The sequence below is a fragment of the Ahaetulla prasina genome, chromosome 4, assembly GCF_028640845.1.
Source record: "Ahaetulla prasina isolate Xishuangbanna chromosome 4, ASM2864084v1, whole genome shotgun sequence".
Taxonomy (NCBI): domain Eukaryota; kingdom Metazoa; phylum Chordata; class Lepidosauria; order Squamata; family Colubridae; genus Ahaetulla; species Ahaetulla prasina.
In genome coordinates this window covers 93,621,022-93,646,826 of record NC_080542.1, presented here as the reverse complement: position 1 = coordinate 93,646,826, position 25,805 = coordinate 93,621,022, and the positions used below count along the sequence as shown (strand labels likewise).

General features: G+C 38.7%; 1 protein-coding gene and 1 long non-coding RNA gene across 4 annotated transcripts in view; one reads left to right on the top strand and one right to left on the bottom strand.

Annotated features, from left to right (window-relative positions):
- The window catches only part of RBMS3 (RNA binding motif single stranded interacting protein 3), a 783,951-nt gene that overhangs the window by 128,137 nt on the left and 630,009 nt on the right, over nucleotides 1-25,805 (top strand). The gene's annotated exons all lie outside the window — the stretch shown is intronic.
- LOC131197175 (uncharacterized) overlaps nucleotides 1-25,805 on the bottom strand; it is a 48,397-nt gene that overhangs the window by 12,601 nt on the left and 9,991 nt on the right. The window contains exon 3 of one of the 2 annotated variants that reach the window (XR_009154898.1): nucleotides 17,243-17,368. The exons of the other annotated variant lie outside the window; for it this stretch is intronic. This is a non-coding gene — a long non-coding RNA (uncharacterized LOC131197175). Of the gene's footprint in view, nucleotides 1-17,242; nucleotides 17,369-25,805 lie in introns of those variants that run through there. 2 annotated transcript variants of the gene reach the window in all.

The following is a 25,805-nucleotide window of genomic DNA, read 5'->3' as shown; positions in this document are numbered from 1 at the left end:
GCAGGCGGTGCATGGGATTTCATATACTCCTTGATTTTTTAACTCAGTTTTGTCTTTGGGGTTTCTTAGGATGGTGGATATTTTTTGGTTTGTGCAGAATGCTGTCTTGATGTTGTGTTTGTGGAGGGTCTTGCTAATTCTGTCTGCCTTTTATATATGGGAGGAGGGCTGTGCCGTTTTCTTGTTCTCTGTCTTGGATTTTAGAATAGAATAGAATAGAATTTATTTTTTTTTATTGGCCAAGTGTGATTGGACACACAAGGAATTTGTCTTGGTGCATATGCTCTCAGTGTACATAAAAGAAAAGATATGTTCATCAAGGTACAACATTTACAGCACAATTGATGATCAATATATCAATATAAATCATAAGGATTGCCAGCAACAAGTTATAGTCATACAGTCATAAGTGGAAAGAGATTGGTGATGGGAACTATGAAACGATTAATAGTAGTGCAGATTCAGTAAATAGTCTGACAGTGTTGAGGGAATTATTTGTTTAGCAGAGTGATGGCCTTCGGGAAAAAGCTGTTCTTGTGTCTAGTTGTTCTGGTGTGCAGTGCTCTATAGCGTCGTTTTGAGGGTAGGAGTTGAAACAGTTTATGTCCAGGATGCGAGGGATCTGCAAATATTTTCACGGCCCTCTTCTTGATTCGTGCAGTATACAGGTCCTCAATGGAAGGCAAGTTGGTAGCAATTATTTTTTCTGCAGTTCTAATTATCCTCTGAAGTCTGTGTTTTTCTTGTTGGGTTGCAGAACCGAACCAGACAGTTATAGAGGTGCAAATGACAGACTCAATAATTCCTCTGTAGAATTGGATCAGCAGCTCCTTGGGCAGTTTGAGCTTACTGAGTTGGCGCAGAAAGAACATTCTTTGTTGTCCTTTTTAATGATGTTTTGATGTTAGCTGTCCATTTGAGATCTTGCGATATGATAGAACCCAGAAATTTGAAGGTTTCTACTGTTGATACTGTGTTGTCAAGTATTGTGAGAGGTGGAAGTATGGAAGGGTTTTTCCTAAAGTCTACCACCATTTCTACGGTTTTGAGTGTGTTCAGTTCCAGATTGTTTTGGTTGCACCACAAGGCTAGTCGTTCGACCTCTCGTCTATATGCGGATTCGTCATTGTCTCGAATGAGACCAATCACTGTTGTGTCATCTGCGAACTTCAGTAGCTTAACAAATGTATCATTGGAGATGCAGTCATTGGTATACAGAGAGAAGAGAAGTGGGGAGAGCACACAGCCTTGGGGGGCCCCTGTGCTAATTGTACAGGTATTTGATGTGATCTTGCTTAGCTTCACCTGCTGCTTCCTGTTTGTTAGGAAGCTTGTGATCCACTTACAAGTCTGTTCCAGTACCTGTAGCTGGTTTAGCTTAGTTAGAAGAATGTCTGGAATGATGGTATTGAATGCTGAACTAGTGGGAGGTTCTTTTGGAAACTCAGACTAATCTGAGCACAACCAAGCCCCCACCCAAACAGGACACACCCCCAGCCAATCAGAGCACAAAAAACCCCCATCCAATCAGAGCACAGCGAAGCTCCCACCCAATCAGTTCAAACCCCCACTAGCAGTTAAAAAGGAAGAAACAGCTGCAGTCACACATTGCTCCCAGCTGAAGCCTGAAGATGACAAATGAGACTTCATCGAAACGTTGCCAAGACACTTCCAATTTTACGCGGGAGAAAACCCGAATAACCAAAGACCTACATACAAACACCCGCAAAAACCTCAGAAAACAAACATATATATATATTAGCGACCAGTGTGCTCTCACAGAGAGGGCCTCCTCCGGATACCGTCAGCTAAACAATGTCGGCTGGCGACCTCTAGGGGGAGGGCCTTCTCTGTGGGGGCCCCTACCCTCTGGAACGAGCTCCTTCTGGGGCTTCGTCAACTCCCCGATCTCAGGTCCTTCCACCGCGAGCTGAAGACGTTGCTGTTTCGAAGAGCAGGACTAGCTTGAACATAGTTTTTAAATTGGGATTTTTAAAAAAGGGGTTTAATTGAGGTTTTAAATTTGTATTTAAAAGTATTAGGGCATCAATTGAATTTAACTGTCTATTCTTTTAGCTGTTTATATGTATTATATGTTTTCTGTTGTTTTTTGGCTGTGAACCGCCCTGAGTCTTTTGGGAGATGGGCGGTATACAAATATAATAAATAATAATAATAAATTATATACACACACACACACACACACACACACACACACACACACACACATATATATATATATATATATATATATATATATATATATGTCTGTCTGTCTGTCTGTCTGTCTGTCTGTCTGTCTGTCTGTCTCTCTTTGGTTATTCGGGTTTTCTCCCGCGTAAAATTGGAAGTGTCTTGGCGACGTTTTGACGAAATCCTATTCGTCATCATCAGGCTAGGTGTTTACAGCTTCGTGCTTCTAGGAGAAATGTGTGATCGCAGCTGTTTCTTCCTTTTAACTGCTAGTGGGGTTTTGAACTGATTGGTTGGGAGCTTGGCTGTGTTCTGATTGGGTGGAGGTGTTTTCTGATTGGTTGGGGGTTTGGCTGTGCTCTGATTGGATGGGGGGGATGTTCTGTTTGGGGGGGGGGCTTGGTTGTGCTCAGGTTGTTCTGAGATGCAGGAGGATTTGAGTTGGTGAACCAAACAAGAACAATGCAGCTTCGTGCTTTGCCTTTCGCTTTCAAATTTGAGATTGTTGGCCAGAAAACTGTGAGTTGGGGCTTTGAGGAGGCGCTGGCCGGGATCTCAGCTCAAGCGCCATTTTAACTGTCAAAATTCAAACCGTGCAAATTTTTTTTCCTTGCGAAGTGGTGCTGAGTGAGTTGGGGCTCCATTCCTGCACAATTGAAGTATTCCTGAGGGGATTTGTAGAGGTGCTGGGAGGACAATTACTTCTTGCACCTGTGGCTATTGACTGGTGTAAATTGGCAGCGATTAGTTGCCTGGCTATTCTCAGGCTTAAAGTGACAGTTATTAAGCTGAGGCACAGCTTTAAAGCCTGTGCCTCAGCTGTTATTTGCTACTTTGAGTCACTGACTCTGCTGTTGTTAATTTTTCGCAGTTGGACTGCAAAAGGCCCATATAACATTGTTGCAGTTTCTTACAATTTGTATTTGGAGGCACAGAGAACAATATATTTGAAAATATTTGCCTCAGACATTGAGTTCATTAGATAATTCTAATGAAAATATTTGCCTCAGACATTGAGTTCATTAGATAATTCTGACAACAAAATGGTGGATCCTGAGTTGTCTCCTGACACTGCACCAACAACTGGCCATTCTAAGGGCCGTAAGTCTCGTAAAATGAGCAAAAAGGGTTCCAAGCCTTTTGGAACAATGCTAATAATGGTGGCCGGTCATTGCCTGTCACTACAACAGGGTCTTCCCGCAGTGACAAAGATGCTAAAAGATGCCATGTGGCCTTAGAGCGCCAATTTTCAAAGGCGCAGCAACAAGTCCAAAACCAATCATCAGTTTTGGTCCCTATTTCAGATACTGGGCTATAAGGCCCATAAGTAATTTCAAAATTGGTCATTGAGGACTTCCTGCAGAGGTCCAGAAGGAAGTGGGTGAGGGTGCATTTTAAGGCTCCCCAACTAATTCCTGAAAAGGAGCCCTTTAAGGGCATTCCTAAACCTGGAGGATTTGGGAAATTAAAGGGGAAGTCTTTGTTCTTCGGACGAGACGCTAGCGTCCAGGAGAACAAAAGCTGTACCTCTTAAATCCGGCAGGAAAAAATCTGTCTTTAAGGCAGATCGAGAGCAATGGCGGCCACATAGTGAGGAAGTGAAAAAGGATTTCAGCATTGGCAGTCCTGAAGGATCGGTGAAAGTAAAAGTGAGAATTTTTACCAAAGAAACCACGAACGAGAGAGTCACAAAGGGCAAAGAGAGCGGCGGCTGGGAAGGAGAGCGCTCAGCAGGAGACGACTGAACAAAGGCAACAAAGTAGCAATTAACAAAGAAGATACTGTACATAGTAATAAACTGTAAAAACTGGACTTGAGTTAAGGGTTTAAGTGCACCACGAGAAGGAAAAACAATGAATATATAACAAACGGAGGATTTAAACATTAAAGTAAGAAATTCCCATATTTAAACTGGCGGATTGGTGGTTTTGATGGACTTAGTGGAACGATAAGGGGGTAATTTGGAAGAGATCAGTAGACAGTTATGTGGACAATTGTGGGTTAGTATCTACTGAGAAGAAGAAAGAGTGGACTGGAATAAGATGGATAAAAAGATAAAAAAGAAACAATTGTAAGAGAGAGACTGGAAGGATGTAAAGACTGTATACTGGACATGACTAAGCCTGAATGGACAATCTGATGCAATAGGGAGTGAAAGAAGAAGAGGAAACCAAAAAGAGAACTTAAAAAAAAACAAAGAAAAATCTGGTTGGAATTTATTATAGTTAACAGACATATTGATAAAAATTACTATATGATGGGAGAAAAACTATTTGGTTTGTTGATAATATTTGAAAAGGAGAGGTTATAAAAGATACAGAAATTAAACTTTAAGGAATTGTTTGGATAAGTTTGAAAGGTTTAAAGAGGAAGATATATTTTGATTATTTGATAATATAAACTAATAATTACAGAGAAAATATTTGAATTAACTGATTATCAATTCATTGATTAGCAAATCTGACTTGGGGGGAAAAAGGAGGAGAGAGACTGTTAAAGAGTATCTGAAGGATAAAGCTTGATCTGTGTGATGATAATTAAATAATTTAAAGGAATTGATATATGTAGGAATTAGTGGTAAGAAGTAAATATTAAGTATTAGAAGATTACACTTTTATGATATTGTGGAAAAAATTTACAGGAAATTTAATAATGTCAACCACATCAATAGTAACAGGAACAGGAAAAAAGCTCATCTCTAACCCAACATCTACAGCATCTCCCACAACTCATCGGTCAAACAATATGTTAGAGAACATATGTCAGAGAAAGAAAAAGATAAAACAGAATCGACAATGCAGAGATGCAAAATACACTCCAAAATATTCAAGAAACACTGATGAAATTCCAGGAAAGAGTGGCAGATAACCAGGAAGAGGGTAGGAAACACCATCAAAAAATCAAAAATGAGATAGGAGAACTAAAGGAAGATTTAAAAAATATGAAGGAAAATATGGAAAATATGCAATATACAGTTGCAGAAAATGAGCAAAAAGTTATAAAAATAGAAACCAAGGTGAACCAACTAGATCTTAAGGTAGAAATGGTGGAGCAGAAGACATTACAATCAAATAAAGACTTAATGGATACAATTGCCTTTTTGGAAATGGAGAAGGCATCATTTTTCCTACACTTCCAGAATAATGTAGAAGAAAAAGAGGAAGACCTGGGGGAAAAATGGCTGAAATCATAGCAGAGATAGTACAGAGAGATAAGTCAGAAATAAGAGGTACCATAGACAAAACTTATCACGTTCACAATATTATGAGTCCTTCGGGAGAAGGACGGTATAAAAATTTAAATAAATAAATAAATAAATTATATAAGAAGGTACCGTTTAGCGCGAGAAGTGCATATAAGATTTACAAAAAAAAACAAAAAAAACAACAAAAAAAACAACAAAAATGAGATGAAATTTATAAAAAAATCTAGGGAAGGGACTGTAACCTATAAAGGGAAAGAAATTATAAAACAAATCCCACATAGAATTTGAGAACAAAGACAGCAGTACCATTTCCTAACATCTCGTCTTATAACAAAACATTACAGTATACAAACATACCCCAAACATGGACAGAAGCTTTAATTACACTTATACCTAAGGAGGATTCAGATCAGCAATTAGTACAAATTAGTACAAATTAGTACATCTCTTTATTGAATTCCGATTATAAAATATACATGTCAATTATTGCAGAAAGGTTAAAAACAATTTTAGATAAATATATACACCCAGATCAAAATGGTTACCTCCCTGGTCAACAAATTAAAAATAACATCTGGACCATAATTGATAAATTAGAGTATTACGAAGTACACCCAGAGAAACAAGTCTCACTGGTTTTCCTTGATGCCCAAAAAGCTTTCAATAATTTAAATTGGAGATTTATGATACGACAAATTAAAAAAAATTGTCCTCTGGTGGCTCAACAGACTAATGCAGTCTGTTATTAACACAGCTGCTTGCAATTACACCAGGCCCAAGGTTGACTCAGCCTTCCATCCTTTATAAGGTAGGTAAAATGAGGACCCAGATTGTTGGGGGCAATAAGTTGACTTTGTATATAATATACAAATGGATGAGACTATTGCGTAGCACAATGTAAGCCGCCCTGAGTCTTCGGAGAAGGGCAGGACATAAATTCAAATTTAAAAAAAAATGGAATTCGGATCCAAATTTGAAAAAATGATTGAAAAAATATATTCAAAGCAAACTGCAAGGGTAATTATTAACCAAGATACAACAGATAAATTTGAAATAACAAAAGGTGTAAGACAGGGGTGTCCACTCTCCCCACTTCTCTTTATACTATCATTGGAGCCATTCTTAAAAAAAAATAGGGAAGATCGGGAGATAAAAGGATTGAAAATAAAAAATGAGGAGTACAAATTGCAAGCCTTTGCTGATGATATGATTTTTATTATTGAGGAACCCTTAAAATCAGACCCCAAACTGATCAAAAAAATAGAAGAATTTGGCATAGTAGCAGGCTTAAAAATTAATAGGAAGAAATCTAAATTATTAACAAAAAACCTTACAAAAAACGGGATAGAATTAGAAAATAACACGAACATTCAGATAAAAAAAATATTTAGAGATTTGGTTAACATCAAGAGGCTCCTCAATTAAAAAAAATCATTATGATAAATTAATACAGCAAATTGGGAAAGATCTGGAAAATTGGAAAAACTTACAAATTTAATGGATGGGGAGAGTGTTATACCGATAAGAATAGAAAAAAGTTTCTTTGATTCATTAAACAGATTGACCTCAAAATGTATATGGCAAGGACAAAAATCTAGGATCAGATTGAAAACACTACAGGATACTAAGGATAGAGAAGGAGTAGCCCTACCAGACTGGGAAATTTATTATCAAGCAGCATGCCTGCCATGGTTAAAAGAATGGATGGAGCTGGGAAATAAAAGAATCCTAACAATAAAAGGCCATGATTTACACGTAGGATGGCATGCATTCTTGTGGGGTAAAAAATACAAAACCCACGGGTATTTTAAAAGACACAATTAGAAATTCATTACTATTAATTTGGAATAAAATAAAAAAATAGCATTATATGAATATACCATTTTGGGCCTCCCCCAATACTAACATACTCAAATTTAATAAATGAGACTAAAATAATTAGATACAGAGATATATTAAATGAACTGGGAAAATTAAAAACAAAACAAGAATTGGAACAAGATCTGAATAGACAAGTCGAATGGTGGACGTATCTCCAAATCAGATAAAAATATTTAGAAGATTCTAAAACTAATCAGATTCAATTGGAACAAAATGGATTGGATAAAATAATATATGGAAAGGACCAAAAATTAATTAGTAAAACATACAATTTCTTGTTACGGTATAAAATGGAAGAGGAAATAGTGAAAGATACCATGTTTAATGGGCAAGAAACTTTAACCATACAATAGAATTAGAGAAGTGGGAAAAGATATGGAGAACAAACATGAAATTGACAATATCGACAGCATACAAGGAAAACCAGATGAAAATGTTCCATAGATGGCATCTACCACCAGCCAGAATAGCAAAGATGTTCCCCAATAACTCACCAAAGTGTTGGAAATGCAAGAGCAATTACGGAACATATTATCATCTCTGGTGGACCTGCCCAGTGGCGAAATAATTCTGAGCCAAAATTAAAAAGTGGTTACAGGAAATAATACAGAAAACCAATAAAGGGAGAGCCAGAACAATTTTTATTAGGGATACCAACAGAAAATTATACAAACGATACGCAATATTTAATACTCCATATATTAACAGCAGCACGTATAGCCTAAGCCCAAAATTGGAAGAATGAAAATCCACCAACAGAGAAAGAACTAATTAAAAAATATTAGAATGTGCAGAGATGGACAAACTTACAAAAGAAATTAAAGACAAAGAGGACACAGAATATTATAAGGTCTAGAGCAAATGGTATGAATGGTTAGAAAATAGGAACAGTAGATAAATGAAAGTAGAGTAAGATAAAACTAAAATATGTGTAAATAATAGGAAAGGACTGTCTTGAATAGCTGATAAACAGTGATATCTATATAAATGCTTTATGTTTTGTCTTTCATTTTAATGTGTTTTAAATATAAAAAACTTTACACATCAAAATTGGTCACTGGGTGGCACTAGTCGCCAACATCAATACCAATCAGTTGAATCCTGAGGAGAGGTTTTTCATGTTCCTAACATATCCCAGTCTGCACTGGCTCATGGACTTCAGGTTCCTCGTGCAGCCCTGAAGATAACATTTACTCCTACAGTAGTGGGGATCTAGGTGACAGTCAACTAACCGCATTTATAACGCCTCATGGTGTTTCTTTTGTTTCTGGTGTTCCAAGGACACCTCGGCGTCTGTGCCTGAGGTACCTGATTTCCTGCAATCAGGATTTGACAAAGGTTTAGCACCAACAACACTGCACAGACAAGTTGCAGCTTTGTCTACGGTCCTGCTTGGGGATTCTCACCGAACACTTGCCTACCATCCAAGGGTTCATCCATTTCTCCAGGGAGCTATTAACCTTCGCCCTCCGGTGGTTCATCACTACCCTACATGGGAGCTCCCTTTGGTGCTTCAAACCCTTATGGATTTGCCTTTCGAACTATTGGACTCTATAAGCCTACAATTTCGGACACTCAAGGTCTCCTTTCTCCTGGCCATTACATCTGCCAGGAGGATATCTGAACTGATGGCCTTATCCATTCGAAAGGACCTCTGCATATTTCATTCAGACAGAGTGGTACTGTGGTTGGATCCCTCCTTTCTGCCCAAGGTGAATTTTTATTTTCACCGTGCTCAGGAGCTCATTTTACCAGACTTTTGCCCAGCTCCTACCCATCCGCTGGAAGAAAAATGGCACATCTTGGACGTTAGGAGGGCTCTCCGCAGGTACATTAAATGAACTGCATCATTTTGACAGTTCTTTTGGTGTCCTTTCATCCTTCATCGATGGGCAAGAAAGTCTCATTTTCAACTTTGGGACATTGGTTGAAAGCCTGCCTTGCAAAAGCGTATGAACTCAGGGCCAAATCTTTGCCAAGAAGGATATTGGCAAATTCAACTTGCAGTGCAGCAACGACAGCAACTTGGTCAACACAGGCTTCTGTAGATGACATTTGTAGGGCGGCCACTTGGTCATCTTTGTCACCATTTATACGGCATTACAAATTGGACAATTCTGCCTCGGCCAAGGCTGCATTTGGACGATGCAGAGTGTACACTCCCCCAGGGTCTGGAGGTCACCCAGCCTCCCGCCCATCATAAGTAAGCTTGGGTATATCCCATCCATGGATTATCCAAGCAGCGCACTGGAAAAGGGACGTTGTCTTGTCTGAATGTCCATTTTCTGGGCGCTGTGAGGATAATCCAGCCCGCCCATTGGCTTCCTGTTCGGGGCCCCAGGGTGAGTTTTATTCCATTCTTACACAATTACAAAAAATCTACGCCTTCGTGAAACAAACTGACAGGCACATGAGCAGGGAAAGCGGGATTAAGAAATAATTTAAAGAAACAGCACTCAGTATCTAGCAGAAGCTAAGTGTTGTGTCTCACTCGCTCCCCCTGCCGCAGCCGGGCCCCTCTTATCTCCTGCTGGACGCTGATAGTTCAGAAGAATGTCCTGGAATGCCTCTAGCCCCCAGCCCTGGCACCATGCCCGGACAGGCCGAGCAAGACAAAGGGCCTGACGTGCCTTCAGCCCCCAGTCCTGGCATCATGCCCAGGCAAACGGAGCAACTAAACCCCTCCCCCACAGCATGTGAGCCTGAAGAATGTGAAGCCAGTCATGAGCTAAATTACCAACAGCTGGAGGCTGGAGAGATCCTCGCTTCCGGAGAGTAGAGAGGCGACATCAGCAAAAAGAAGGGAGGGGCAGGCCTGGATAAGTGCTGAGTCATGGAGCCACACCCCATGGCCTATATAAAGGATCTGCTTTCTGGCATTCTCTGAGTCAGGCAAAGTCTAACTTGGATTGCTGAAGTCATTTCCTGGTCTCCTGCCTGCCTTGAGAACTCTGATAGGACTTTGGCAGAGCTGCAGAGGCACGCTTGATATGGACTTCCCTGACCCGCAGTCAGCAGAGGAGTGGAATAACCCATCCATGGATTATCCTCGCAGCACACAGAAAATGAACGTTCAGTCAAGACAATGTCCCTTTTCTATAAATATGGCTTTCCTTACCATCTCATTAGGCTACATTGGTCTGAAATTGTTGATGGCTCAAACAGTATCATTATTGTTCATTGTAATAAACCAAAGATATGCATTTAAGATTTAGGACTATCTGCCTCTATTTCAGAGAGTGTTATCAGTGTAAATTTAATGATATTTACAAAGAGTAAATTATTTAGTATTTGATAAGACAGTAATGCTATTAACTATATCTTTCTTTATTTCAATATAATGTGAATAAAATTAAATGAAATAAAACTATAATAAGGTCAGTGGTCCTTTTAATATTTTTTGCTGACTTGGTCACAAATGTTAATTTTAAAACATGACCACAAATCACAAAACTTAGATTAACATAAAACACAAAAAATGAGCCAACAAACATTATGTTATAGCACAATGTATAAAAAGGTAAAGGTAAAGGTTCCCCTCGCACATACGTGCTAGTTGTTGCTGAACTCTAGAGGGTGGTGCTCATCTCCGTTTCAAAGCCGAAGAGCCAGCACTGTCCGAAGATGTCTCCATGGTCATGTGGCCGGCATGACTCAATGCCAAAGACGCACAGAACACTGTTACCTTCCCACCAAAGGTGGTCCCTATTTTTTCTACTTGCATTTTTACATGCTTTTGAAACTGCTAGGTTGGCAGAAGCTGGGACAAGTAACGGGAGCTCACCCCGTTACACGGCAGCGCTAGGGATTCGAACCGCCGAGCTGCCGACCTTTCGATCGACAAGCTCAACGTCCTAGCCCCTGAGCCACTGTGTCCCTTATAGCACAATGAATATTCACATATTAAAATATTACATCCTTAGGGCAAATGAAAATATTTGGGTTGAGATAAGTAAGTGTAGCTATTTTTTTAACCAATGGTGATTTAAACAATCCATTGGCTTAAATTATGCTTATGTATAGTCTTCACCAACCACAATTGAGATAAACAACTCCTTTGCTAAGAATTGTTAAGAGAAACATCAGATGACCATGCTGATTTAGTTACAGCTGTGATTAAACAAATTATGGTAGGTGTATGTGGTCATGTGACTATAATTTGCAACTTCTTACTGACTTTGTTGAAAGCCTGCTATGAAGTTCATAAATGGTGATCACTTGACTGTAGGATGGCCATAAATGTATGCCTTTATCAAGTGCCCAAAACTGCAATCATGTGACCATTGGGAATCGGTGACAGCCATAATTTTGAAGGCCAATCATAAGTTTCCTTTTACAGCACTATTGTTACTTTAAACCAGGGCTGTCAAACTCCCAATCTTGATGTATCATGCGCTGGCCACGCCCGGTGTAGCAAAGGGGAAAAAGTTCCACTACATCACTTGATGCCGCCGTGACGAGATGAGTTTGACACCCCTGCTTTAAATGGTCAATGAATGATAGCTAAATGAGTGTTATCTATAATGTTTAATACTCTGAACATAAAAGATAAAATACGTGGAGAGAATTGGTTTTCCTTGCCTAGTGTTAGCTATATATTTCAAGTACGTTTTGACTCCTGGCAATGGCTTAGACTCAAGATTGTGCAACTTTCTTGGCAACATTTGCAAAAATGGTTTGCAGTTGTATTTTTCCTAAAGTAGAGGATAGGCCTGTGAATTTAATTCATACTCTGAACCTCGTGTGTTCTGCCACAATATCTAAATGTTATACTTGTGCTTCATTGAATGAGTACAATCCAGACAGATTTGCTTTTTCTGAGATTCTAGGTCAGATATGGACATTTTTTGGCTCACAGGCCCCATCTGGCCCTTTAGCTGTTCCTGTCTATTCTGCGATGTTGATAGTCAGGGTGTTGGTGGCAGAAGTATCAGTGCATCAGGAGTGAAGGAGTTGGGCTGTAGGTAGTGAAGAGTCAGTGGCAGGGAGATATTGGTGTGAGGAGACAAATGAGGTGGCCCTTCACAACAGTCCCATTTTTTCATCTGGCTCCTTGAAAAAAATTTATTACCCACCCCGTTCTAGGCTTTATGGAAAAGTGAATTCATGCTGAAGCAAACTCAGGTACAGCTGTCTTTTAGATGTTCCAGCTGAATATATGGAAATTAGAAGAAAGAGAAAGAGAAAAGCTCATTGGTTAATTTTGTTTCCTATTACTTTGAAGCTTTCATCCAATTGCTTCCAAAAGATTTGGACTGATACTGAAATCTGGAAATAGAAGCAGAGACTTATATGCAGGCTGGGTAACTTTGTCTCTATAATATTCCATACTATATTCCATACTGGAATGTAATTTTGTTTGTTCTGTCCAAAATGTTCTTGCATATGTCCCTATTTAATATCACATGGTGAATGGTTGTTTCTCTTCATGTAGCTATTTTACTTTTGAGACTGCTGAATTAAGGTACTGTACAAAGAGGACTCCTTTCTCTGAAGAAGCACATGTTAAAAATCAATGCAAGTAGCAAATTAAATCGAACAAACTTTAAGGTAAGTAGATAGGGAAGGTGATAGCATAGGAAGCTGAAAAGAAAATTGCAATGTGGTGTTCTATAATATTGTATGTTGATATAATGATGATGATGATGATGATGATAGAATAGAATAGAATTGAATTTTTTTTATTGGCCAAGTGTGATTGGACACACAAGGAATTTGTCTTGGTGCATATGCTCTCAGTGTACATAAAAAAAAAAAGATACGTTCATCAAGGTACAACATTTACAACACAATTGATGGTCAATATATCAATATAAATCATAAGGATTGCCAGCAACAAGTTATAGTCATACAGTCATAAATGGAAAGAGATTGGTGATGGGAACTATGAGAAGATTAATAGTAGTGCAGATTCAGTAAATAGTTTGACAGTGTTGATGGAATTATTTGTTTAGCAGAGTGATGGCCTTCGGGAAAAAACTGTTCTTGTGTCTAGTTGTTCTGGTGTGCAGTGCTCTATAGCGTCGTTTTGAGGGTAGGAGTTGAAACAGTTTATGTCCTGGATGCGAGGAGTCTGTAAATATTTTCACGGCCCTCTTCTTGATTCGTGCAGTATACAGGTCCTCAATGGAAGGCAGGTTGGTAGCAATTATTTTTTCTGCAGTTCTAATTATCCTCTGAAGTCTATGTTTTTCTTGTTGGGTTGCAGAACCGAACCAGACAGTTATAGAGGTACAAATGACAGACTCAATAATTCTTCTGTAGAACTGAATCAGCAGCTCCTTGGGCAGTTTGAGCTTACTGAGTTGGCACAGAAAGAACATTCTTTGCTGTCCTTTTTAAATGATGTTTTTGATGTTAGCTGTCCATTTTAGATCTTGCGATATGATAGAACCTAGAAATTTGAAGGTTTCTACCGTTGATACTGTGTTGTCTAGTATTGTGAGAGGTGGAAGTATGGAAGGGTTTCTCCTAAAGTCTACCACCATTTCTACGGTTTTGAGTGTGTTCAGTTCCAGATTGTTTTGGTTGCACCACAAGGCTAGTCGTTCAACCTCTCGTCTATATGCAGATTCGTCATTGTCTCGAATGAGACCAATCACTGTTGTGTCATCTGCAAACTTCAGTAGCTTAACAGATGGAGCATTGGAGATGCAGTCATTGGTATACAGAGAGAAGAGAAGTGGGGAGAGCACATAGCCTTGGGGGGGCCCTGTGCTAATTGTACAGGTATTTGATGTGATCTTGCTTAGCTTCACCTGCTGCTTCCTGTTTGTTAGGAAGCTTGTGATCCACTTACAAGTCTGTTCCGGTACCTGTAGCTGGTTTAGCTTAGTTAGAAGAATGTCTGGAATGATGGTATTGAATGCTGAACTAAAGTCTACAAAAAGGATCCTTGCATAGGTCTTTGGAGACTCAAGATGCTGTAGGATGTAGTGCAGAGCCATATTAACAGCATCATCTGTTGATCTGTTTGCTCGGTATGCAAATTGCAAGGGGTCTAATAGCGGATCCATGATGGTTTTCAAGTAGGAAATGATGATGATGATGATGATGATGCAGCATCTGGATGAAATTGAATGAAACATGTAACAGTGATACCCATTGTCATCAGGGCACTTGGTACCATGTCCAAGAATTTTATGAGATACACCAACAAATTGCAGCTTCCTGCAGTAACACCAGGGGAACTGCAAAAAATTGTGCTACTTGGAACATTGTATATCATAAAACAGTACTTGGTTGCTGGCAGCTACCGGTATCAACCATTAGCACCAGTCATTGGTATTTGTGATAAATTTTTGAATGTTCAGTTGACTGAGTTTCATAATTAATTAATTAATTAATTAATAATAATAATAATAATAATAGGAGGAAGAAGAAGAAGAAGAAGAAGAAGAAGAAGAAGAAGAAGAAGAAGAAGAAGAAGAAGAAGAAGAAGAAGAAGAAGAAGAAGAAGAAGAAGAAGAAGAAGAAGAAGAAGAAGAAGAAGAAGAAGGCTATATTTGCCCAGAAAGATAGGCAGCAGAGGACTTTTGCAAGTTGAAGAAGAGAAACATGCTCTGGCAGATTATATGAAAGAGAGTGTTGAACCAGCTTTGATGGAGGTCAACAAGAGGAAGCTACTAAAAGTACGGCAAACTAAGTATCAATATAAGAAAACAGTGATGCAAGCTTGAGCTGACAACTGATATAACAAAACACTGCATGGACAGTTCCTTGAAAAGATCCAAGGAAAAGTAGATAAGGAAAAGACCTGGTTATGGCTGACCAACGGAACATTGAAGAAAGAAACAGAAGGCCTAATTCTTGCAGCCCAAGAACAAGCCATTAGAACAAGTGTAATCAAAGCCAGAATAGAAAAATCTGCTGATGATCCCAAATGCAGACTCTGCAAAGTAGTGGATGAAACCATTGATCACATACTGAGCTGTTGTAAGACAATAGCTCAGACGGACTACAAACAACGTCACAACACAGTCGCACAGATGGTCCACTGGAACTTGTGTCACAACTACCATCTGCCTGTAGCAAAGAACTGGTGGGATCATAAGCCTGAAAAAGTGATTGAAAATGAGCATGCAAAACTACTGTGGGATTTCTGAATACAGACTGATAAAGTTTTGGAACACAATACCCCAGATATCACGATTGTGGAAAAGAAAAAAGTGCGGATAGTCGACATTGCTATACCTGGTGACAGCAGAATTGATGAGAAACAAATTGAAAAACTCACCAGATATCAAGATTTGAGAATTGAATTGCAGAGACTCTGGCATAAACCAGTGCAGATGGTTCCAGTGGTACTTGGCACACTGTGAGCGGTGCTTAAAGACCTAGGCAAGCAATTGTCACTGACAAGATCAACATTGATCAGCTGCAGTAGGCCACCTGACTGGGATCTGCTCGCATAATTCGCCGATACATCACTCAGTCCTAAGCGCTTGGGAAGTGTTCGACTAGTGAACTGTGATATGAAATCCAGCATAGTTATCTTGTTTGCTGTGTATAATGTCATCATCATCATCATCATAAAAATAAATCTCAAGCTAACATGGCAAGATAAACCCTCATGGCAAGATAAACTAACATGGCAAGATAAACTAACAAGCTAACATGGCAAGATAAACATGGCAGGATAAACCCTCTACTATACATGGATGACTTAAAACTGTATGGGAAAAAACCCACTGAACTTGAATCAATACTCAACACAATTCAACTGTTCAGCAGCAACATCAGAATGAACTTTGGACTTGAAAAATGTGCTATACTATCAATGCAGCAAAGAAAAATGGAAAAAATAGAAGGAATAGACCTGGGAAATGGAAGCATCGTGAAAGCATTAATAAAGAATAACGGTTACAAATACCTAGGCATATTGGAAGCAGATAATACCTTGAATGGAAAAGTCAAAGAATCAATGAGAAAGGAATACATAAAGAGGGTCTGTAAAATATTAAAATCAAAACTGAATGCTGGAAACATAATTAAAGCCTTTAATGTATTAGTTCCATTGATACGCTACCCAGCTGGAATAATCAATTGGACTGTGGCTGAACTGAAAAAGTCACCAGATATCAAGATTTGAGAATCGAATTGCAGAGACTCTGGCATAAACTAGTGCAGGTGGTTCCAGTGGTACTTGGCGCATTGGGAGCGGTGCCTAAAGACCTAGGCAAGCACTTAAAAGCAATTGCCACTGACAAGATCTACATTGATCAGCTGCTGGAAAATCTGGATCGGAAAACGCATAAACTTTTTAATATGTACTATGCTTTACATCCATGAAGTGACACCGACAGGTTGTACCTGCCAAGAAGAATTGAGGTCAGAGGGCAGTTGCAAATCCATCAAACTGTAGAAGAAGAAAAACAACGTTTGAATGATTATGTGAACACCGAAAGATTACTGCAGGCCGTGAAAATGGAGAACATTATAACAGAAATAGAGAACAGAACAACAGAAACAAAGGCAGAATATAAGGGAAAACAGTTGGATGACCGATTAAATGGATGGAAAACCAAAGCTCTGCATGGACAGTACTTGAAAAACATTGAAGGAAAGTGTGACGACTTGACATGGGCTGGCTTAAGAGAGGAACAATCAAGAAAGAAATGGAAGGTTTAATACTTGTAGCAGGAGATGCTGTAATACACTGTAACAGGAGACGTCAGAGTCAAAGAAAAAGAATTGGAAAAAAAGCATGAATACAATCAAGAAAGAAATGGAAGGTTTAATACTTGCTGCCCAAGAACAAGCACTAATGCCATGAAAGCAAAGATACAAAAATTCACTAACCATCCAAACTGCCAATTTTGCAATGACAAAGTTGAAACTGTTTAATACTTAATATGTGAGTGCAGCAAAATTGCTCAAACTGATTACACAGCTAGACTGATTGAGTTCCTAAATTAGTCCACTGGTCATTATGTAAAAAATACAACATATCTTTCCAAAGTGGAAAAAGTTATCGAATATGAGTCAGTATCTTGTGGGACTTTCTAATACAGACGGATCGTCATTTGGAACATAACACACCAGATATCACAGTTGTCGAGGGCCGAAGCATATAGTTTATTGATATCGCTGTAACAGGAGATGTTAGAGTCAAAGAAAAAGAATTGGGAAAAAAGCATGAAATATTGCGACCTGGCCATCAAAACTATACGGCTATGGATGAAATATCTAACGGTGATACCCATTTTCATCGTGGCATTTGGTCCAAGAATTTTACAAAACACATCAAGAAATTACAGTTTCTGCAATAACACCAGTGAAACTGCAAAAAACTGCTACTTGGAACATCATATATTTTAAGAAGATACTTGGTTGATACCTAGGCTGCTGGCAGCAACCCATATCAACCATTAGCACCAGTCAGTCATATTTGTGATACATTTTTAAATAGTCAGTTGACTGAATTTCATGTTTAAAGAATAAAAGAGATAATAAATAAAAAAGATAATTTCCCTAAAGCAAAACTTTTCCTAGCAGACAGATTTACTGACAAAACTTTTCCCAGCAGACAGTTTGCTGTGCCATTATAAGGAAGGAAAGGAATGCTTTTGATGCATCCCACTTCCAGCTGGATTTATTCATCAGGCAGGTAACACTTTTCTTTTTTTATTACAGAAAAGTTCCAGCTCACTGCAAATTGAGATACTAATACTATTGTGCTAGCTATATTAATATAGGTGGCATGATTCTATCTTTAGAATCAGAGTCAAGTCCACTAGAGTGATGAAACAATACATCTTACTGCTTAACAGGTCTTTTTGAATGGGGTTTGTAATGTCAAGTATTGTTAGATCTCAATGGATGTTTTGGGTGGGTTATTGTTATGGGGTTTTGGGTGGGTCATAGTATTCAGCTTTATGTCTACCCATATATGTATTGGTTGCGTCTGTTATCTAAAAATAATAACAGTCTGTGTACAAGAAAAAAAATTAGACTTGAATACTAGCCTGACAGTTTTACTATTTATCCACCAGAGTGTTTACCTGGTCCCAATGGTAGCTTTTGATGGAAAAGTACTATCTATGAAGAAGCAGATCTGAAATTTTGGAATTCTGTTAATGGCTCCTGCTTGAACAACTGGTAGATGCAGTGATCAGGAAGCCTTTGCCCAGCTTTTGCAGTCCTAGCTAGGAATAGTGTCTCATATATACCACTTGATTATTGAATATGCTCTACATGGGGTTGCCTTTAAAGGCAACTTGCAAGTTTCAGTCACTCCAAAATGCAGCAACCTATGGTATTACTATGAGCCCTGCATTAAATTGTGGACACAATTTAAATTGGTAAGTTATAAAGCTTTTTGTAGCAATATGCAATAAAATTGGCCAAATTTATCTTACTGGAAAAACATCTGGCATGTCCCTATTTTGTGAAGGATGAACGAGTGAAACAACATTTTTTTAAAAAGCAACATTGGACTTCTGGAATGACTTCCTGCTGCTAATTAAGTTGCCTCAACTTTAACTGCTTTCTGGAAATAGTTGGAGCTCTTTTAGAGGACAGTCATGTTTTTTAAAATTGTTTTTAGAAGTTATATATTTGGTATATAGATTTTTTTTTTAAGGACACTAGGGGTGATATTGATATGGGAAGTATAACAACAGGACCAAACATCACTTTGAACGAGGTTGAACATACAATAAAAATAGCAAAAAAAAGAAAAGCCATAGGACCTTATGATATCCTATGAGAAATTTTAAAATTGCTGGAAGACAATGGGAAGAAATTTTTACTGCAACTCTTTAATCAAATATATGAAACAGGAAAGATACCAAATGATTGGCTAAAGTCAACCTTTGTGACAATCCTCCGTCCAAAAATGCAAAGTGTGCCAAATAAAGAACAATAACCTTAATGAGTCATGCCCTGAAAATATTCTTGAGAATAATTCACACAAGAATATACAAAAAAATTAAGGAATGTCTTGGTAACACACTATTTGGTTTCAGAAGCAACCTTGGTACACGAGATGCCCTATTCAGCATTCAGGTTCTTGTACAGTGCTGTAGAGATGTCAGTCACAATGTTTACATGTGCTTCATCGATTTTGAAAAAGCATTCGATAAAATAAGACACAGCAAACTATTATAAATCCTGAAACAAGCGGGACTAAATGACAAAGACATCTGAATCATAAAGAATCTATATGGGCTTCAGGCAGCAAATGTGAATCTAGGCTAAAAATACTCAGATGATGCAGAAATACGAAGAGGGGTCAGACAGGGCTGTATTCTGTCTCCAGTGTTATTTAATATCTACTCTTGGTCAATTTTCAATGAAGCACTGGAAAACATTGATGCTGGCTTCAAAATAAATGGTGTTCAGATCAACAATTTAAGATATGCTGATGATACAGTTCTGCTTGCCAGTAAGCATGAAGACCTTCAGCTCCTCATCAACACAGTCTCAGAAATATCTGAAAAATATGGCTTGAAGCTTAACACCTCAAAAACCAAGATCATGGTCATCAGCAAACAACCCATTAATTTACCACTGATAAATTTGGAAGGAATACCACTAAAAAAAGTTGAAAGAATCATGTACCTCTGTTTTAATCTACATGAAAGCTGGAACATGATCAGTGAAGTAAAGACAAGGATAGAGAAAGCTCAAACAGCATTCTTCAAAATGAAAAAGGTCTTCTGCAGTCACGACATAAGCCTAAGACTGAAAATCAGGCTTGTCAGATGTTACATCTTTCCCATCCTGCTCTACAGAGAGTTGGTCTCTGACAGAAAACCACTTGCAGAAGCTAGAAGCATTTGAAATGTGGATTTACAGACAGCTATTATGTATAAGCTAGGTTAACAAAATCACGACTGAGGCGGTGATAAGCCGCCTGGAAAAGCAAAGGGAAATCATCATAGCCATTAAAAAGTTAAAGTTAGAATCTTTCGGACATGTGATGTGACATCCAGAAAAAATACAGCATCCTTCACTTAATCCTCCAGGAAAAGATTGAAGGCAAATGAGGTCCAGGCAGAAGAAGAACATCATGGCTTCAAAACTTAAGGGACTGGTTTGGACAAAACTCAGCAATACTGTTTCATATGGCTGTTGACAAAAATAGGATTGCCAACATGGTCACTAATGTCCAATGATGGATATGGCACAAGAATAATAGTAATAGATGTTTTAATGTTCTATTCCTGTAAAATTGTTGGCATTACTGTGAGATATTAATGTAATAAATAAATGCAATTTTGGAATGAAGGACAATAGACAATAGAATTCTTTATTGGCAAGTGTGATTGGACACATAAGGAATTTGTCTTTGGTGTATATGCTCTCAGTGTATATAAGGAAAATAAAATATATTCATCAAGAATAAAAAGATAAAACACTTAGTGATAGTCAAGGTTACTAATAAGCTAACGAATCATACTAGGAAACAAATTAAAACAATATAAATTGAAAGATACAAGCAACATAATTATAGTAATAAGTGGGAAGAGATAGATACTAGTAATGAAGAGAAGAATAATAGTAATAGTCTTAGTAATTATTTGACAGTGTTGTGGGAATTAGTTGTTAAGCAGAGTGATGGCATTCGGGAAAAAACTGTCATTGTGTCTAGTTGTTTTGGTGTGTCTAACGTTTTTTTGAGGGTAGAAGTTGAAACAATTTATGTCCAGGATGTGAGGGGTCTGTAGATATTTTCACAGTTTTCTTTTTGACTTGTGTAGTATACAGATCCTCAGTGGAAGGCAGGTTGGTAGCCATTGTTTTTTCTGCAGTTCTATTTATCCTCTGAAGTCTGTGTCTTTCTTGTTGGGTTGCAGAACCGAACCAGACAGTTATAGAGGTGCAAATGACAGACTCAATAATTCCTCTGTAGAACTGGATCAGCAGCTCCTTGGGCAGTTTGAGTTTTCTGAGTTGGCACAGAAAAAACATTCTTTGTTGAGCTTTTCTGATGATGTTTTGATGTTAGGTGTCCATTTTAAGTCTTGAGATATGATAGAACCTAGAAACTTGAAGGACTCTACTGTTGATACTGTGTTGTCCAGTATTGTAAGAGGTGGAAGTATAGGAGGTTTTCTTTTAAAATCCATCACCATTTCTAAGGTTTTGAGTATATTTAGTTGAAGATTGTTCTGGTTGCACCACAAGTCTAGTTGCTCAACCTCCCATCTGCATATAGACGAGAGGTCGAGCAACTAGCCTTGTGGTGCAACCAAAACAATCTGGAACTGAACACACTGAAAACCGTAGAAATGGTGGTAGACTTTAGGAGAAACCCTTCCGTACTTCCACCTCTCACAATACTAGACAACACAGTATCAACAGTAGAAACCTTCAAATTTCTAGGTTCTATCATATCGCAAGGTCTAAAATGGACAGCTAACATCAAAAACATCATTAAAAAAGGACAACAAAGAATGTTCTTTCTGCTCCAACTCAGTAAGCTCAAACTGCCCAAGGAGCTGCTGATTCAGTTCTACAGAGGAATTATTGAGTCTATCATTTGCACCTCTATAACTGTCTGGTTCAGTTCTGCAACCCAACAAGAAAAACACAGACTTCAGAGGATAATTAGAACTGCAGAAAAAATAATTGCTACCAACCTGCCTTCCATTGAGGACCTGTATACTGCATGAATCAAGAAGAGGGCCGTGAAAATATTTACAGACTCCTCGCATCCAGGACATAAACTGTTTCAACTCCTACCCTCAAAAAGACGCTATAGAGCACTGCTCACCAGAACAACTAGACACAAGAACAGTTTTTCCCCGAAGGCCATCACTCTGTTAAACAAATAATTCCATCAACACTGTCAAACTATTTACTGAATCTGCACTACTATTAATCGTCTCATAGTTCCCAACACCAATCTCTTTCCATTTATGACTGTATGACTATAACTTGTTGCTGGCAATCCTTATGATTTATATTGATATATTGACCATCAATTGTGTTGTAAATGTTGTACCTTGATGAACGTATCTTTTCTTTTATGTACACTGAGAGCATATGCACCAAGACAAATTCCTTGTGTGTCCAATCACACTTGGCCAATAAAATTCTATTCTATTCTATTCTATTCTATTCTATTCTATTCTATTCTATTCTATTCTATTCTATTCTATGCAGGTTCACTGTTGAATGAGACCAATCACAATTGTATCATCTGTAAACTTCAGTATTGTAACAAAGGGATCTTTTGAGATGCAGTCATTGATGTATAGAGAGTAGTGGAGAGAGCACAAGGCCCTGGGGGGATTCCTGTGCTAATTGTGCAGGTATAATAATAATAATAATAATAATAATAATAATAATAATAATAATAATAATAATAATAATAATAATAATAATAATAATAATAATAATAATAATGTTTTAATTTGTATACCGCCCTTCTCCCGAAGGACTCAGGGCGGTGAACAGGCAGATAAAATACAGACATACACAATAGTTAAAACAACCCTTAAAAAACTGATTTAAATTTGCCCAAAAATTAAAATAATATACACCCCCATAAAATTATAAAAATTTAAAAACCCATCAAATTCAATTAAAATTAAAGGTAAAAATCAAGCTAGTCCAGCCATACAAAATAAATAGGTTTTAAGTTCGCGGCGAAAGGTCCTAAGGTCAGGTAGTAGTCGAAGCCCGAGGGGAAGTTCGTTCCACAGGGTCGGAGCCCCCACAGAGAAAGCCCTCCCCCTGGGGGCCGCCAGTCGACACTGTTTGGCTGACGGCACCCTGAGGAGTCCCTCTCTGTGGGAACGCACCGGACAATGGGAGATAGAGGCCAGCAGTAGACGGTCCCGTAGATAGCCCGGTCCTAAGCCATGGAGCGCTTTAAAGGTGGTAACCAATACTTTGAAGCGCACCCGAAAACAACAGGTAGCCAGTACAGTCTGCGCAGGATAGGTGTTACGTGGGAGCTCCGAACCGCTCCCTTAATAACCCGTGCAGCCGCGTTCTGGACTAGCTGAAGTCTCCGGGTGCTCTTCAAGGGGAGCCCCATGTAGAGAGCATTGCAATAGTCCAGGCGAGAGGTAATGAGAGCATGAGTGACCGTGCATAAGGCATCCCGGTCCAGGAAGGGACGCAACTGGTGGATCAGGCGAACCTGATAGAAAGCTCTCCTGGAGATGGTCGCCAAATGATCTTCAAAGGACAACCGATCATCCAGGAGCACGCCCAAGTTGCGTACCTTCTCCATCGGGGCCAATGACTCAACCCCAACAGACAGCCGCATCTGCAGCTGACTGTACCGAGGTGCCAGCATCCACAGCCACTCCGTCTTGGAGGGATTAAGTTTGAGCCTGTTCCTCCCCATCCAGACCTGTACGGCTTCCAAACACTGGGACAGTACTTCGACAGCTTCACTGGGGTGGCCCGGGGTGGAAAAGTACAGCTGAGTGTCATCAGCGTACAGTTGGTATCTCACCCCAAAGCCACTGGTGATCTCACCCAGCGGCTTCATATAGATGTTGAACAGGAGGGGTGAGAGAATCGACCCCTGCGGCACCCCACACATGAGGCACCTTGGAGTCGATCTCTGCCCCCCTGTCAACACCGTCTGCGACCGGTCAGAGAGGTAGGAGGAGAACCATCGATAAACGGTGCCTCCCACTCCCAACCCCTCCAACCGGCGCAGCAGGATACCATGGTCGATGGTATCAAAAGCCGCTGAGAGGTCTAATAGGACCAGGGCAGAGGAGTAACCCTTATCCCTGGCCCTCCAGAGATCATCCACCAGTGCGACCAAAGCTGTCTCCGTACTGTATCCAGGCTGGAAGCCGGACTGGAACGGGTCTAGATAGACAGCTTCATCCAGGTACTGGGGTAGCTGACATGCCACCGCACTCTCTACAGCCTTCGCCGTGAAGCGAAGATTGGAGACTGGCCGGTAATTCCCTAAAACAGCTGGGTCCAGGGAAGACTTCTTGAGGAGGTATGTGATATTTTGTCTAGCTTCACCTACTGCTTCTATCTGTTAGAAACTTATGGTCCATTTACAAGTCTGGTCAGCTACAGCTAGCTTATTTAGTTTAGTTAGAGGAATATCTGGAATGATGGTATTGAATGCTGAGCTAAAGTCTACAAAAAGGACCCTTGCATAGGTCTTTGGAGATTCAAGATGTTGTAGGATGTAGTGCAGAGTCATATTAACAGCAGCATCTTTTGATCTATTTGCTTGGTAGGCAAATTGAAAGGGGTCTAATAGCAGATCTGTGATTGTTCTCAGGTGGCCGAGCACTAGTTTTTCAAAGACGTGTAATTATGATTTTATAGAAAGGTGCAAATAATTGAACTAAAAACAGAATTCTAAAATATGAAATCTTAGTCATGGAAGTATATCCAAGATATTGGAGGTTGTAGCATTTTAGTTTTATAAATTATAGAAATTAATATTACATTCATATCTCAATTTTGTCAGAATCACACATTGAGGCACCTTTAGCCAAGCTTACATACATATAAAATGGTGTGAATCTTGAATTAAAAAGAGTGCACTGTAATATTTCAGCTAAAAAAGTAAAAATAATGTATGAATAAAATAAGATTTGTTAGGCTATGTAAGAATAAATAGATATATGAGTCAACAAGGCTTACTAGCTTAATTAAGTAAAGTGTATTTTGATCAAATTTGAACTGCATTTACCTCACACAGAAAAAATTTGATATATTTTCCAATTCCTGATTATTGTTGCCTGAAAATTACACACCTACAGAGAGAGCCTCCCCCCCCAACAGTAGAACATTGGGGGTGGGCTGGGAATGAGCATAATACTTTTTTTTTTAAAAGACCCAGAAGAGATAAGGACAAATTTTCCTCTTCTCTAAGCATTGATTCATATAGCAACTAGCATCCACATAGAATTAAGTAAAGCAATATTGAAAGTTGGCAGGAAAATTTCAATTTTACATACTATGTAATTTGACCTGTAGATTTCAATTCTCACTGCCTCCCATAAATGTTTTCTATTACTAAAAGTAGTAACAAGAAGGAAGTTTTAGTTTTTCCCTTATTTATTGTTGCACTAATCCCTTTTTGCAGCAGTTTGTTCAAAACCTAATTTTCACTTGCCATCTAAAGTGGTACCTTAGAAGGCTACTAAATTCATATTTCTTTATCTTGTTTACGTGTATGGACCAATCCATTATCCAATACCTAATATCTCAGGATTATTCTTACATTAAGATATAATACGTAGAGAGTCAGTACAGTCATGGCAACCAGAAATTCTTGAATAGAGTTCAATGAAAGAAATGTGTTGGATGAAATAGAACAAGCTAAAATTAAATCCAATGATGATAGGATATTTTTGGTAAGAAGCAAACTGGACTTGGGAATTTAAATGTTTCCTTTTAGGAATATAGTTATTCTTACCTAAAAAGAGGAAAATCACAATTTTCTGTTCTGTTTCATCCATCTGGATTTGCAGGTAGTAATTCTAATGAGTATATTTGGTCAATGATAGCTAATGTGCACCTACAAGTTGGGTGAATTAACAATGGTTATCTCGTCAATATATCTTGATATGCAATG